The 17,182-nt window shown below is 33.6% G+C and overlaps 2 long non-coding RNA genes across 2 annotated transcripts; both read right to left on the reverse strand.

The window, feature by feature from the left end:
• Window positions 1-3,074: 3,074 nt before the first annotated feature.
• Window positions 3,075-4,132, reverse strand: LOC128039865 (uncharacterized). Its single transcript, XR_008194598.1, has 2 exons — window positions 3,722-4,132; window positions 3,075-3,257 (listed from the first exon to the last, which is right to left on the reverse strand). It is a non-coding gene; the product is annotated as an uncharacterized LOC128039865 (long non-coding RNA).
• Window positions 4,133-8,228: 4,096 nt separating this feature from the next.
• LOC128039864 (uncharacterized) lies at window positions 8,229-9,142 on the reverse strand. The gene is made up of 2 exons (XR_008194597.1): window positions 8,879-9,142; window positions 8,229-8,411 (listed from the first exon to the last, which is right to left on the reverse strand). It is a non-coding gene; the product is annotated as an uncharacterized LOC128039864 (long non-coding RNA).
• Between the last annotated feature and the right edge of the window lie 8,040 nt (window positions 9,143-17,182).

The raw sequence follows: 17,182 nt of genomic DNA on the forward strand, positions 1-17,182 counted from the left end.
GTATACATCTTCACTGAGTTCACCATGTAGAAATGTACTTTTGACGTCTAGCTGAAAGACTTTCCAGCCATTTCTTGCTGCAAGAGTTAATACCATTCAAATAGTATCACATCTTGCTACAGCAGCGAACACCTCATTATAGTCTATCCCCTTCTCTTGAGCATATCCCTTGGCTACCAATCTCACCTTGCATTTATTAATTTATCCATTTTTGTTCAATTTTATCCGATAGACCGACTTGACTCCAATCACTTTCACACAAGAGAGAGCTTTTATCAGCTTTCATGTATGATTCTTCTCTATTGCTTCAATTTCAAGATCCATCGCCTTCCTCTAATCTTTTGATTTTACTACTTGTTCAAAGGATCACCAGTAGATAAAAATAACACAAAGTATTGTACCTCATCTTTTTAGAGACCTTCTCCACTCGTGTAATCATCTAGATATGCTGAAGCCCTTCTTTTTCGAGTTTGAGGAGCTACTGCTTCATCATTGGAGAGATCTACTACGTCACTTTATGTGGAGTTCTCATCAACTGAATCTTCATCGTTTAAATCTTATTCATCTTCATCATTTTGATTGTATGCTTCTTCATAGGCTTCTCTATAATCTAATACATCATTTAAGGTTTCTTCTTTCATACTGCTCCAATCCCAGCCTTCATTTTCTTCAAAAACCACGCCTCTGCTGATGGTGATTTTCTTTGTCAGTGGATCAATCATTTTGTAACCTTTGGATTCTTTGCTGTAACCGATCAGAACTTGCTTTTGGCTTCTTACATCTAGCTTTTGTCTTTTTGCCTCGGGTACATGAACATTTCCAATGCATCTAAACACCCAAAAGTATTCAACATTTGGTTTGAGGCTACTCTAGCATTCTTCAGGGGTTTTATTCTTCAAGCAGGCAGTGCGACTTCAGTTTAACACATGACACATCTACTTTACAGCATCTAGCCAGAATATTTTGGACATCTTTTTTTCTTCAAGCATGCATCTCACCATGTTGAGAATGGTACGATTTTTACGTTCATCAACTTCATTTTGCTGAGGTGTATAAGTTGTTGTGAGTTGCCTTTTGATGCCTTGTGCATTACAAAAATTTGAAAACTCTTCAATTTGAATTCTCCTAGTCTGTTCTTAAACTGCACCATGATAAACCAGACTCTTTCTCCCTCATTATTTTGAAATTTTTGAAAGTTATAAATACCTCACTCTTCTCATTCAGAAAATAAACCTAGAGCTTTCGACTAAAACTGTAACACCCCTTACCCGTATTCAACTCCGGAATAGGGTATGAGGCATTACTAGAACACTTACACATGTAAACGTATTAAACTGAGTTACAAAATTTCATTCAAATTTAAACTCTTCAAATTTTTAACATGCTTTTATAATTCTTTATAACATATCCTCAAAATATTATATTCATAACAAATAGGGCCTACGAGACCCGATACTTACTTATGTAATTCAAAGCTCCATTTCCATTTTATTCAATTCACAATATTTCGTGTTCACAATTCAAATTAATTTCTTAATCCAATATATATATTTCAATACCACACTCTCATACTATGAAACTTTATTTTCCCATATGAGCTTAAACCATGATCATCACATATCAAAGACAAATGTTCTTGACATTTCCATGACATAAACCGAATTAATCAATGCAACTCAATGATATAATCATCCATATATCATTATTATCATATATATATATCAAGACTAAATTTCTTATACATTTGGTCAATTGCTTTTCAAAACCGCAATAGTTCCTTCGGTACCAATACGTATTTACCATTCAATTTAACATTTACCGATTATAATCGGGCATATGACCATTATACACAATTATTTCCTACATTTTATTATCCTCCTCCTCCTCTCCATTCCACATACTTTATGTGTATATCACATTTAAACAACATTAACTATAATTTCTCTATTCACTAACATGTATATTCAAAGCTGTCTATTCGAGTCATAGTCACTAAATTATTTTTACCCGAGCTACAGAACTCCAAATTAAGATCCGTAAATTTTATCCGAAACTAGATTCACATATATTCTTACCATAAAATTTTCATAATTTTGGTTTAGCCAAATAGTACAGTTTATTCTTTAAAGTTTCCCCTGTTTCACTATTTGACAGTTCTGACCTCTCTTCACTAAAATTAATTATCTCACTGTACAGAATTCGGATATAGTTTCCATTTGTTTCTCATAAAATAGATTCACTGATAATTCTAAACATATAAACTTTATCCCATAATTATTTTTTACAATTTTTTTACAATTTTCCAAAGTCAAAACAGGGATTCCAAACTCATTCTGACTCTGTCTAATTAAACTTCAAATATCTCAAAATATATAACTCTTTTGCTTTTCTATTTCTTTTATGTGAAAATAGACTCATTAAGCTTCAATTTCATATATTATTCAGCCTCTAATTAAATTTCCACCATTTTGGTGATTTTTCAAAGTCACACAACTGTTGCTGTCTAAACTGTTTTGTTGCTAAATGTACTCTTTCATAATTTCACTTTTTCACTTTCAATCACAATTCAATTCAAAATTCACTTTTCCATTTCTAAGTCGATATTCAATTCAGGTTCCACACCTATATTCATTATTCAATTACACTTAGTCAATTTCCGTTGAACACTCGGAATATACATAGATACGTGAAATTAGCACATAAGTGCCACAATCGATATGTAGCCGAAGCTACCACCGATACGTAGTCGAAGATACCATCGATACGTGGCCGAAGCTTACCATCGATACGTAGCGAAGCTACCATCGATACGTAGCCGGCTACCATCGATACGTGGCCGGCTACCATCGATACGTGTCAAGCTACCACCGATCAATAACACCGAAATGTCCACGGGCTGCTCACACAAGCCGTCAGTGTCTCGCAACACATGCTAGATCACCCAACACCGGGACTCACTGTAACATCAGTAACATCGATCTCTAGTGACATGTCACTTGTATCCACTTCTATTCCTAAGTTCAACCGGAATTTACACTTAACACTTTATTTTAAACACTTTATCACTTGAATAATTCATGAACAATTTTCCTTCCACATTCAATATTAATTCACATATCAAATATAATTCACAATTTATAAAAATATAACTATTATTTACACGTAACTTACTTTGATGCAATAATATAAAAATTTAGCAATTTAGTCTTTAATCTTTCCTTTTCTCCGGTCAAGGTCGATTCCACTTCTTTCTTGATCTATAATAACACATTTGACTTATTTAGTACTCACATTTATCAAAACAGTCCTTGACTCAAACTTTGGTAAAATTATAATTTTGCCCTAAACTTTTACATATTTATACTTTTGCCCCAAAGCTCGTAAATTAAACTTCATCCCTTATTCTTATGTATTATGACATGTTGAACATTTTTCCTTCTATAGAAACATCAAATTCCAACTCTAACACTTACTTATGAACATTTAGTATTTTTATCGATTATGTCGTTTTACTGTTTTCACTCAAAATCGCTTAGCAAAAGTTGCTTAACATAATTCTAAGCTTCATATTTTATCATGAAACATCAAAATTCACACTTTTCATCTATGGGTAATTTTTCGACATAAATTCTAGCTCAATTAATGGTAGAGATAGCTTAAGCAAGTTATCGGGATGCTAAAAATACAAAGAACAAGAAAAACGTGGCTAGAACGGACTTACCATGAAGCTTGGAAGATGAACAAACCCTAGCCATGGTGTTCCCTTGCTACATACGGCCATGAAGAAAAGAATTGAAGAAGATGATAATTTATTTCATGTTATTTTGTCTTTATTCATTAATTAAGGCATTTTACCAAAATGCCCTTAAATAGCTTACTTAGTAACCATGTCTATTTTTGTCCATAAATAACCAATGGTCTAATTACCATTTAAGGACCTCCAATTTAAAATTTCATAATAATTAGACACCTCTAACTTGTAGAACTCAACTTTTACACTTTTTACAATTTAGTCCTTTTGACTAAATTGAGTGCCCAAACGTCGAAATTTTCGAACAAAATTTTTACAAAATAATTCCGTGAAATCGTAGACCATAAAAATATAAGAAAAATAAAATTTTTCCTTGTCAGATTTGTGGTCCCGAAACCACTGTTCCGACTAGGCCCAAGATCGGTCATTACAACTCTCCTCCTTTAGGGATTTTCGTCCCGAAAATCTTACCGAAGAAGTTACTTCCAACTCTCATGAGACACTTTCACTAACTTCCCAAAATCACTAATCAATTTAATCTCGTATATCTCTATATCAATAAATATTTCTATAGCATATTTTCGAAATATAGATTTTCATTTCGACTATCCGTCTTCATACTCGTAAATACACATGCTTAAATACATACAACTCAAATCACATCTAGATAAATCAGTTCACTCTAGTAAAACAATTGAGTTGATTTCAACTATCGAACATTAACGTATCAAAGTACTATTTTCTTCATCTTTGAGAATACAACTCAAACACACAATCTTTCAACATTCTTTTAGCATGCAAATCACCGAATCACCACATTTTAGCTCGGAATTTCATCGTAGCAAAACAATACACTTTCTAAATATGCATGCAAAATGAACAATAACCGGTCATAAACCAACTAGACCAACAAGACTTTCGTCTAACATCATAGTTAGCTAACATTCTCACAACATAAGAACTTTATCAAAAGCGAACAATTATACACATATTTCGAGGATAAAAGAATATATAGAATATCCGAAAAGATCATCGTGTTCGTTTCGATTGTAATCGTCACACACAGGCATCTTTACCACTTAATTGTCATTTCTCTCACAAATTCTGTTATCACGAACCTCGCATTATTCCATTCACTAACAATCTGATATTTCTTTTAAAACTGAGTTCATTTATTACACTAGGCTCAACTCTGTTTGCATTACTAATTATTTGACCACTAAACTCTTTAGTTCACATTTATGAATTTATTCAACATGATTCTCATAAAAAAAATTTCGTCATAAAACAATATCGATAAGGGGGTGAGGTCGTAAAGCCTCTAACTTACTCTCATAAATACATATATATATATAAGACTTAACATTCATCATCAATGTAATACCATCATAACCACTTAGTTCATTCATATATTTTCTCACATATAGGGGTCACACGCCCGTGTGTCTAACCGTATGGGCAAAAATCGGGCTAGTTTTCCAAGCTTTATTTCTCACCCATTTGATCTTTTAACTTCACCACTTGTTCACTTTATAGCCATATCAATAATCATCATTTTCTTGTATTTCAGATAAATACATATAACCATACATAAGCATGCAAATCACTATTTCTTCTTGTCAATCACAATTTCAAATGACAGATTCATGTAAATGAGCTCAATATCATTATCTGTTTAATTTCCTTAAATTCACATACACATAATTTATTAACATAACCTGACAAACATAATCTCTGAATGGTGAGATCACATAATTGAGCTCAATTTCACTGTTTAATATGTTTTATCACATAAAATTTGCCTAACACTTACCACAATTTGTCAAATTACAGAACGCCTTACGGAATTGAGTACTTCGTTTTCACATTGCCATATCCAACTATGGTCTTACATGTAATCACATATCACATACCGATGCCATAGCCCAGCTATAGTCTTACACGGAATCACATATCACAATGATGTCATATTCCAGATATGGTCTTACACGGAAATTTCATAATCACATTTTCACATGTTGCATGGCCAAACCATGGTATTTTCCGTCAATTCATCACATATCACTGAACGAAAGTACTCATTCCTGCGTTCTACTCAATTTGATCTTCCAATTCAATTTTCATACTATTATAATATTCATGATTCAATAATAAATACACATAACAAAATATCATATTACCTCTAATTTAACAATTATACATAAGATTCAGTCATATGAACGTCATGAGTTCACTTATTCAAGCAAATATACATAACCACACATTCCATCTATTTAAGTAAATTCGTTTCCATATTCACTTAATCAAATATGTTGAGCACATAGCATCATATGATCACTAACATACTTGAATGAGTTTATCACAACATAAACTTTCATTTCATTTTTTTTTATACATGAACACATATACATATCACAAATTTCTATTCTTACCTTTCTAAATTCTAACATAACGTGAGCATATTTCATTTATCTCAATATCATTTTTAGCATTCTCAAAAATAGCTTGGTTGAAAATCATCTCTGTCTTAACAAAACAATTTCGTTAGAGCCCGGAGATATCACACCATTACAAGTAATAACATGGCATCTATAGCTAGACTCACATATGCTACGTTCGGTCCGAGAACCGACTAAACCGTAGCTCTGATACCACTAAATGTAACACCCCTTACCCGTATTCAACTCCGGAATAGGGTATGAGGCATTACTAGAACACTTACACATGTAAACGTATTAAACTGAGTTACAAAATTTCATTCAAATTTAAACTCTTCAAATTTTTAACATGCTTTTATAATTCTTTATAACATATCCTCAAAATATTATATTCATAACAAATAGGGCCTACGAGACCCGATACTTACTTATGTAATTCAAAGCTCCATTTCCATTTTATTCAATTCACAATATTTCGTGTTCACAATTCAAATTAATTTCTTAATCCAATATATATATTTCAATACCACACTCTCATACTATGAAACTTTATTTTCCCATATGAGCTTAAACCATGATCATCACATATCAAAGACAAATGTTCTTGACATTTCCATGACATAAACCGAATTAATCAATGCAACTCAATGATATAATCATCCATATATCATTATTATCATATATATATATCAAGACTAAATTTCTTATACATTTGGTCAATTGCTTTTCAAAACCGCAATAGTTCCTTCGGTACCAATACGTATTTACCATTCAATTTAACATTTACCGATTATAATCGGGCATATGACCATTATACACAATTATTTCCTACATTTTATTGTCCTCCTCCTCCTCTCCATTCCACATCCTTTATGTGTATATCACATTTAAACAACATTAACTATAATTTCTCTATTCACTAACATGTATATTCAAAGCTGTCTATTCGAGTCATAGTCACTAAATTATTTTTACCCGGAGCTACAGAACTCCAAATTAAGATCCGTAAATTTTATCCGAAACTAGATTCACATATATTCTTACCATAAAATTTTCATAATTTTGGTTTAGCCAAATAGTACAGTTTATTCTTTAAAGTTTCCCTGTTTCACTGTTTGACAGTTCTGACCTCTCTTCACTAAAATTAATTATCTCACTGTACAGAATTCGGATATAGTTTCCGTTTGTTTCTCATAAAATAGATTCACTGATAATTCTAAACATATAAACTTTATCCCATAATTATTTTTTTACAATTTTTTACAATTTTCCAAAGTCAAAACAGGGGATTCCAAACTCATTCTGACTCTGTCTAATTAAACTTCAAATATCTCAAAATATATAACTCTTTTGCTTTTTCTATTTCTTTTATGTGAAAATAGACTCATTAAGCTTCAATTTCATATATTATTCAGCCTCTAATTAAATTTCCACCATTTTGGTGATTTTCAAAGTCACACAACTGTTGCTGTCTAAACTGTTTTGTTGCTAAATGTACTCTTTCATAATTTCACTTTTTCACTTTCAATCACAATTCAATTCAAAATTCACTTTTCCATTTCTAAGTCGATATTCAATTCAGTTCCACACCTATATTCATTATTCAATTACACTTAGTCAATTTCCCGTTGAACACTCGGAATATACATAGATACGTAGAGAATTAGCACATAAGTGCCACACTGATATGTAGCCGGTTACCATCGATACGTGGCGAAGCTACCATCGATCGTGGCCGAAGCTACCACGATACGTGGCGGCTACCATCGATACGTGGCCGGTTACCATCGATACGTGCCGGCTACCATCGATACGTGGCCAAGCTACCAGCGATCAATAACACTGAAATGTCCACGGGCCTGCTCACACAAGTCGTCGTGTCTCGCAACACATGCTAGATCACCCAAAGACCGGGACTCACTGTAACATCTTTGTAACATCGATCTCTAGTGACATGTCACTTGTATCCACTTCTATTCCTAAGTTCAACCAGAATTTACACTTAACACTTTATTTTAAACACTTTATCACTTGAATAATTCATGAACAATTTTCCTTCCACATTCAATATTAATTCACATATCAAATATAATTCACAATTTATAAAAATATAACTATTATTTACACGTAACTTACTTTGATGCAATAATATAAAAATTTAGCAATTTAGTCTTTAATCTTTCCTTTTCTCCGGTCAAGGTCGATTCCACTTCTTTCTTGATCTATAATAACACATTTGACTTATTTAGTACTCACATTTATCAAAACAGTCCTTGACTCAAACTTTGGTAAAATTATAATTTTGCCCTAAACTTTTACATATTTACACTTTTGCCCCAAAGCTCGTAAATTAAACTTCATCCCTTATCCTTATGTATTATGACATGTTGAACATTTTTCCTTCTATAGAAACATCAAATTCCAACTCTAACACTTACTTATGAACATTTAGTATTTTTATCGATTATGTCGTTTTACTCGTTTTCACTCAAAATCGCTTAGCAAAAGTTGCTTAACATAATTCTAAGCTTCATATTCTATCATGAAACATCAAAATTCACACTTTTCATCTATGGGTAATTTTTCGGACATAAATTCTAGCTCGAATTAATGGTAGAGATAGCTTAAGCAAGTTATCGGGATGCTAAAAATACAAAGAACAAGAAAAAGCGGGCTAGAACGGACTTACCATGAAGCTTGGAAGATGAACAAACCCTAGCCATGGTGTTCCCTTGCTACATACGGCCATGAAGAAAAGAATTGAAGAAGATGATAATTTATTTCATGTTATTTTGTCTTTATTCATTAATTAAGGCATTTTACCAAAATGCCCTTAAATAGCTTACTTACTAACCATGTCTATTTTTGTCCATAAATAACCAATGGTCTAATTACCATTTAAGGACCTCCAATTTAAAATTTCATAATAATTAGACACCTCTAACTTGTAGAACTCAACTTTTACACTTTTTACAATTTAGTTCTTTTGACTAAATTGAGTGCCCAAACGTCGAAATTTTCGAACAAAATTTTTACAAAATAATTCCGTGAAATCGTAGACCATAAAAATATAAGAAAAATAAATTTTTTCCTTGTCAGATTTGTGGTCCCGAAACCACTGTTCCGACTAGGCCCAAAATCGGGCTGTTACAAAAACCATCTATGAAAGTTAACATGTACCTCTTTTTGCTATATGATGAGGTGAAATGGGGCCACAAATATCAGAGTGGATGAGTTACAATTGTTTTGCTGCTCTTCCTTTACTCTTCTTTGGAATAGCTTATCTATGTTGTTTCCCTACCATGCAGCTAGTGCATCTATTTGTTGGTGTTCTGATTTTGGGACCATCTTCTTATTATGCAATAATTCCAAATGTTTGTAACTCAGATGTCCATATCATTTGTGCCAAATAACGCTGGAATCTTTATTGTATGTGTTGAAGTAGGAGGCTGATGTCATGAGAATATTTGTAGTGACCACAAACATTCTGTTGGCAGTCATTATACTTTCCATTATAAGCCACTGAGTTGGATGGTATAGCTTGCAAGTTCCATGTTTCATCAAAATCGTGATGCATCAATCTTGTAATTGACCTATACTAAACAAATTATTGCATAAATCAGGTATAAAATACACATCACTTATTATTTAGACTTTTCCTCCAAATTCTAGCTTGATGTCTCATTTCCCTTTTACCATTAGTTTAGAGTTGTTCCCAAGTTTTACCGAATGCTTGAATCTTTCATCAAGTCTTGTGAACCATTATTTTTTTCCAGACATGTGATTTGAATACCTAGAATCAAGAAACCATATTCTTTCCCTTTTGTTTTGCTTCAGATCTACTTGTACCATCAGCAACCTCTCGTCTTTATCATCAATTTCTACAAAATGAGCTTTATTTTCCAAATTGGGACATTCATACTGATAATGCCCCAAATTATGACACTTGTAGCATTCTATAGTTGCTTTATCTACACTCTGTCTGCCACGGCCTCTGCCTCTTCCTCGACCTCTAGTCTAGCCTCTGCCTCTTCCACCTCGATCTTCATTTGTAACATTTAATACCTGTTCTTCCTCAGTTAGGCTTGTCATTCTTTGTTCATAAATCAATAGACTGCTTTGAAGTTTATCTACCATTAGAGTCTCAACATTATTTGATTCCTCAATTGAGCATACAACATAATTAAATTTAAAAACTAAGGATCGCAGAATCTTCCCGGTAATATCAGTTTCTTTGACATTCTTTTCGCATGCTTTCATCTTCTTGGCAATTGAGAGAGTTCTTTCGAAATAAGCATTGGCAGTTTCTCCTTCTGTAATGGCCTGAATTTTCAGTGGTGTCGGAATGGTGATTCGAGATCACTAAATCTGAAAAATGAGTAGAAAATATTATTAATTTAGTGAGAATAAGTAAATGTGAAGTTGGGAAAATTTTTGAAATAGTGAATAGTGTACTAGGAATAAATATTAAAATAATTAAAATCGAAAACGAAGTATCGAGACCTCGAAGATTTTAAACCGAGCCATAAGTATTTTTAGAAATATTTTTAGAGTGTCATTGAGTTTGTATTAAAGTTTCGTTAGAAAATTTTAACGTTTGGATAGTCAATTAACTAAAAAGGACTAAATTGAAAATAGTGTAAAATTTGTTAAATTGTGATTAAATAGCTTAAGTGATTAAAAAGGAGGGATTTAAAAGGCAATTAGGCCCAAAATATATGGGCTGGACGGTTGGGCAAGAAAAATCTGGAAAAGTGATGTAATAAGGGTAAAATTGGAAATTTTGTAAAAGTTAACAAATAAAAATCTCAATTAAAAGAGTTTCTAGGCAATTCTTCATAATTATTAGCCAAAAAACGCCATTGAAGAGTCCCTCCAAGCTGTTTTTTCATATATTTGAATCATGTAAGTTTAATTCTTGATTATTTCTTCTAATTTTTGTGGTTTTGATACTTTTACAATTAGGTCCAACTAATTGTTTCATTAGTTATTGATCTTATGGCTGATTTTGAAAGTTACCATTGATGAGTACTGAATTTTTATGATGAATAAACATGGAATTAAAGCTTTGATTTTGTTATATGATGATTCTATTGAAGTAATTTTGATAGAAATTGATTTTAGGAACCTAATTGTGAAAAAGTTGGGAATTAGGGTTTGGTGTTGCGGTTTTAAACATGAAAGGCTATGTAGTAGTTTAAAATAGTTGAAAAAGGTGTTAATTGAGAAAAATTAGATCAATTGAGGGGTTAATTGAGTAGGGACCAAATTGTAAAAACTGTAAATTTTGGGGTAAAGTGTAATTTCGAGAATTTAAGGGCAGAAACTATGAAATGAATTAGAATTGAATTATATGCTGATGAATGAATAAATTTGTATTTTAGATTGGGAACCCGAAGCAAGTCGAGGAAAAGAAAAAGTAGTTGATTAGTCCCTGAACTTTTACAAATTCTGCAAATCGACCCAGGTAAGTTCATATGGCTGAAATTTAACGATTAAATGTTAATGTCATGAATTATACAATGTATGATGAAATGTATTTATTGTTGAAATGAGAATAAAATAAAAATGTGAAAATCGAATAAATGATCAAATTAAGTGGAACGCTGGATTTGAGTACTTCTGATCAAGAGATAAAGTGATAAGTAGTAGCTTTAGGTACACTTATCTAATCAAGTGAAAAAGTGATAAGTGCTACACTTATCTGATCAAGAGACAAAGTGATAAGTGGTAACTTTAGCTACACTTATCTGATCAAGTGAAAAAGTGATAAGTGTTATACTTATCTGATCAGGTGAAAAAGTGATAAGTGCTATACTTATCTGATCAAGTGACAAAGCGATAAGTGGTAGCTTAGCTACACTTATCTGATCAGGGACAAATGATAAGTGATCATACGTAAGACCATAGTTATACTATGGCAAAGTGAAAGTGAAGTACTCAATTTTCCGTAACCGTTCCTTAATTTTGATCACGGATGGTAAGTGACAAATGGGCCCAAAGGAATTATGGTAAAAGAATAAGTAGTACTGAGTTTAAACCAAGGAACTCACCAAAGATTGTGGTTGACAGGTAAACTTAGTAATGGTGTATATTGTATAAGTGTACAAATGTTGGGTAAGATTTATGTTTTATGCCTATGAACTTACTAAGCTTTTCTATAAGCTTACATGTGTGTGTTTATTGTTTTTGTAGATTAACGTATTTATACATTCGGAGGATCGAATCTACATCGAGAATCACACTATCCAGATTTACTCCGGTAGATTTTGTTAAATAACTTTGGATTTATATGGCATGTATAGGGAATTGAGATAAAAAGTAATAGAATGAATGACTAAGTATGCAAAGTAAATTTGAATGTTATGGTTGTGTTAGATATCGAAATATATACATGTTTTTAGTTTGAAATGGTTGATTGGTTGAACTTCATTAGTATTTAAATGAAGTGGTTGAAATACTGGAATTGGTTGTGATTTGAAATTTGTAGGGAAGGTTAGATAATTATAAAGGGGTTATATTTAATTTTTTTTAAAAAAAATTGCAATGGAGCAGTTTTTGGACAGCAGCATTGATGTAACGTTGAAAAATCATCAAAAATGGGGGGAATTGAATTATAAGCTAAGTGAGATGTGAAATTAAAGCTAAATGAGTCTACTTTCACATGAAAGAAATATAGTAAGCAAAAGAGTTATATACTCTTAGATATCTGAATTTTAGTGAGACAGGGTCAGAATTATTTTGAAGTCCACTGTTTTGACTTTAGAAATTCATTAAAAATTGTAAAAAAGTGATTAAGAGTTATAATTTATATGTATAGATTTCTTAATGAGTATATTTTAAGTGGAAATAATTAGAAACACCGTATGAAGTCTGTACAATGAGATAATTGAATTTTAGTGACAAGAGGTCAGGATAGTCGACCAGTGAAACAGGGGAGACTTTAACTAATAAACTGTACTAATTGGCTAAACCAAAAATTCTAAAAAATTTATGGTGAATAGATATATGAGTATAGTTTTACAGAAAATTTACGGATCTAAATTTTGAGTTTTGTAGCTGGAGTTATAATTATTTTAGTGACTTCTGCGCAGGTGAACAACTTTATTGTGAATGGTGAAATTAATTTTTAAAGCAAATTTTTATGCCCCGGACTTTTAACGCCTCATGGTCGACTCCGGAAACGGTCTTGGGTAAGGGGTGTTACATTTTATTAGTATCAGAGCCCGGTTTAGCTGGTTCTCGGAATATGTGTGAAGTATAAAGTGTTTGGAAATACATGCCATATAAATATGTGATAGTGTGATGTGTATGATCCGATCTAATCTTTGTTATTTTTATAGATATTCTCCGATTATAAAGATGTCAGATATACCTGAACGTACTGAGCAAGAAGAAGTCAACAGTAGAATACAGAATTCTGAACAAAGAACAATCAGTGATGTTCCGATTTCCTAAATGCGAGAGCAAGAATTAAAGAATATGATTCATGGGATTATGACTCAGTGGTATACTGAAATGATGCAAGAAAGAAATCAGGCTCAGCCGCCGCCTCCCCCTACTTTTCCATCGATGGTATCCCCAGTTGCTCCTCCACCTTTAACAACAACTGAATCCAGTAAACGTTCTCTATTGGAAAGGCTTAGAAAACTTGGAGCCGAAGAATTTCGGGGTAGGACTGATGATGATCCCGTCAAAGCTGAATATTGGTTACAGAGTTTGACAAGAATTTTTAAAGAAATGGCTTGCTCACCAGATGATTATTTGAGATGTGTTGTGTCTCTGTTGAAAGAAGAAGCTTATAGTTGGTGGGAGACGATCGAGGCTGTGGTTCTGCCAAAGAAAATTTCTTGGGAATTTTTCCAAAATGAATTTAAGAAGAAATATGTGGGCAAACGGTATTTGGATAAAAAGAAAAGGGAATTTCTCGACCTACGACAGGAAAATAAATCGGGGGTTGAATACGAAAGAGAATTTGTCTACCTTAGCAAATATGCCTGAGACATTGTACCTACTGAAGAAGAAATGTGTATCAGGTTTGAAGAAGGGTTAAATGATGAAATTAAAACGATGATTGGGGGTAATGGAATACGAGAGTTCGTTGTTCTGTCAGACTGTGCTCAAAAGCTCGAAGAAGTATACAACAGAAAAATGCAGCGGGATCGGAAAAGTAAAGAGCCTTTCAAAAGAGGTGCTTCTAAGTCATTTTTAGGTTTTCCAGTAAAGAAATCTAGAGAAGAAATTAGTCGAACTACATCAGTGTCGGGGAGATCAGGTAGAGATAGACCAAGACAATCTGATTTCAGGGTATTCGATGGACCTGCAGCAAGTGTGAGCAGTGTTCAGAATATTTCCCGGCCTGAGTGTCAATATTGTGGAAGATATCATTTCGGAGAATACAGGACTAAGATGGGGGCTTGTTATAAATGTGGGGCCACTGATCATCTTATTTGAGATTGTCCCCGGCTGTAAAAAGATGAAGTGGAACAGAAGGAGATACAGAGAACCATTCCCCAAAGAAGTAGACGTTCGGGCGGAGCGAGCGTTACTACGGGGACTACCCGTTCGGGTACGAGGGAATCAGTTGGTCGATCAGAGAATAGAGCACCAGCACGTACCTACGTCATTCGAGCAAGGGAATAAGCTACGACTCCTGATGTAATTGTTGGTACTTTCTATCTTTATGATGTTATTGTTTATGCATTGATAGACCCTGGGTCTACTTATCCATATATTTGCACTATGTTAGCATCTGAAAAGAAATTATCTATTGAGTCCACTGAATTTGATATGCAAGTCACAAATCCATTAGGTCAAAGTGTAATGGTTAATTTGATATGTCGTAATTGTCCACTGAAAGTGAAAGGCTATGAATTCCCCGCTGATTTGATGTTGCTACCCTTCCGAGAATTTGACATTATTCTGGGATGGACTGGTTAATGGGACATGATGCGGTAGTGAACTGTCGTGATAAACAGATCAGTTTGAAATGTCAAACAGGAGATGTAATCTCAGTTGGGTCAAAAAATATGGGTGATACAGTCAGAATTATTTCAGCTCTCTCTGCTCAGAGATTATTACGCAAAGGCAACGAAGCATTCTTGGCCTATATCCTAGATACTCGGGATTCTGATTTAAAGCTCGAACAAGTGCTAGTGGTGAATGAATTTCCTAATGTGTTCCCTGAAGAGTTACCCGGTCTACCACCTGATAGAGAAGTTGAATTTGTAATTGATGTGATCCCCGGAACAACTCCTATATCAATGACACCGTACAGAATGGCTCCAGCCGAGTTAAAAGAGTTGAAGGCGCAGTTGCAGGAGTTATTAGATAAAGGGTTCATCAGACCGAGTATGTCGCCTTGGGGTGCACCTGTCTTGTTTGTGAAAAAGAAGGACGGTTCTTTAAGACTGTGTATAGATTACAGGCAGTTGAATAAGGTAATAGTAAAGAATAAATATCCTTTGCCTCGTATTGATGATTTGTTTGATTAGTTGAAAGGTGCTGCAGTATTTTCCAAGATAGATCTTCGATCCGGGTATTATCAGTTGAAAGTTAAAGAGTGTGATGTGCCAAAAATTGCCTTCTGAACTCGATATGGTCATTATGAATTTTTGGTGATGCCATTTGGTTTAACCAATGCCCCTGCTGCTTTTATGGATTTGATGAATAGAATTTTTCAGTCATATTTGGATAGATTTGTGGTTGTGTTCATTGACGATATATTGATTTATTCAAAGACAGATTCTGAACATGCACAACATCTAAGGATTGTACTACAGACTTTGCAGGAGAAAAAGTTGTATGCGAAATTCAGCAAATGTGAATTTTGGCTCCATGAAGTTGCATTTTTGGGTCATATTGTATCAGCTGATGGAATAATAGTGGATCCAAGTAAGGTAGCGGCAGTGGTAAATTGGAAAGTTTCGAAGAATGTTACTGAAGTGCGGAGTTTTCTAGGATTGGCAGGTTAGTATTGCCGATTTGTCAAAGATATCTCAATGATTACCTTACCGTTGACTCGATTACTACAAAAGAATGTTGAATTTATATGGTCAGATGAATGTCAGCGGAGTTTCAATCAGTTGAAAAAGATGTTGACAGAGGCTCCAGTATTGACTCAACCAGAATCGGGTGTACCGTTTGTAGTCTATAGTGATACGTCTCTAAATGGGTTGGGCTGTGTACTTATGCAGTCAGGCAAAGTGGTGGCATATGCTTCTCGGCAACTGAAACCGCACAAGAAGAATTATCCTACACATAATTTGGAATTGGAAGCGATCGTGTTTACTTTGAAGATATGGAGACACTACTTATATGGTGAGAAATGTTACGTGTATACTGATCATAAAAGCTTGAAGTATTTAATGACTCAGAAAGAGTTAAACTTGAGACAGAGACGATGGTTAGAGTTATTGAAAGATTATGATCTTGTCATTGACTATCACCCAGGGAAAGCAAATGTCGTAGCAGATGCACTTAGTCGTAAATCATCATTATTTACACTACGGACATTGAATGCTCATTTATCTATTAATGAGGATGGTTCTGTACTAGCAGAATTAAAGGCTAAACTCGTGTTCTTTCAACGGATTAGGGAGTTACAGGATGATGACCCAAAATTGATGATAAAACAACAGATGGTTCAAGATAAGTTAAGCTCGGAATACTCCATTGATAAAAATGGTATGTTATATTATCGTAATAGAATATGTGTTCCGAATAACTTAGACTTGAAAAATGATATTTTATTAGAGGCTCACAGTAGTATGTGTTCTATTCACCCAGGTAGTACAAAAATGTATTGTGATTTGAAGAAAATGTATTGGTGGCCTGGAATGAAACGGGAAATCTGTGAGTATGTAGCAAGATGCTTGATTTGTCAATAGGTGAAAGCTGAGCATCAAGTGCCGATAGGGTTGTTACAGCCCATTATGATTCCAGAATGGAAATGGGAACATGTCACGATAGATTTTGTATCTGGATTACCAGT

The sequence above is a fragment of the Gossypium raimondii genome, chromosome 3 (genome assembly GCF_025698545.1).
Source record: "Gossypium raimondii isolate GPD5lz chromosome 3, ASM2569854v1, whole genome shotgun sequence".
Classification (NCBI taxonomy): Eukaryota; Viridiplantae; Streptophyta; class Magnoliopsida; order Malvales; family Malvaceae; genus Gossypium; species Gossypium raimondii.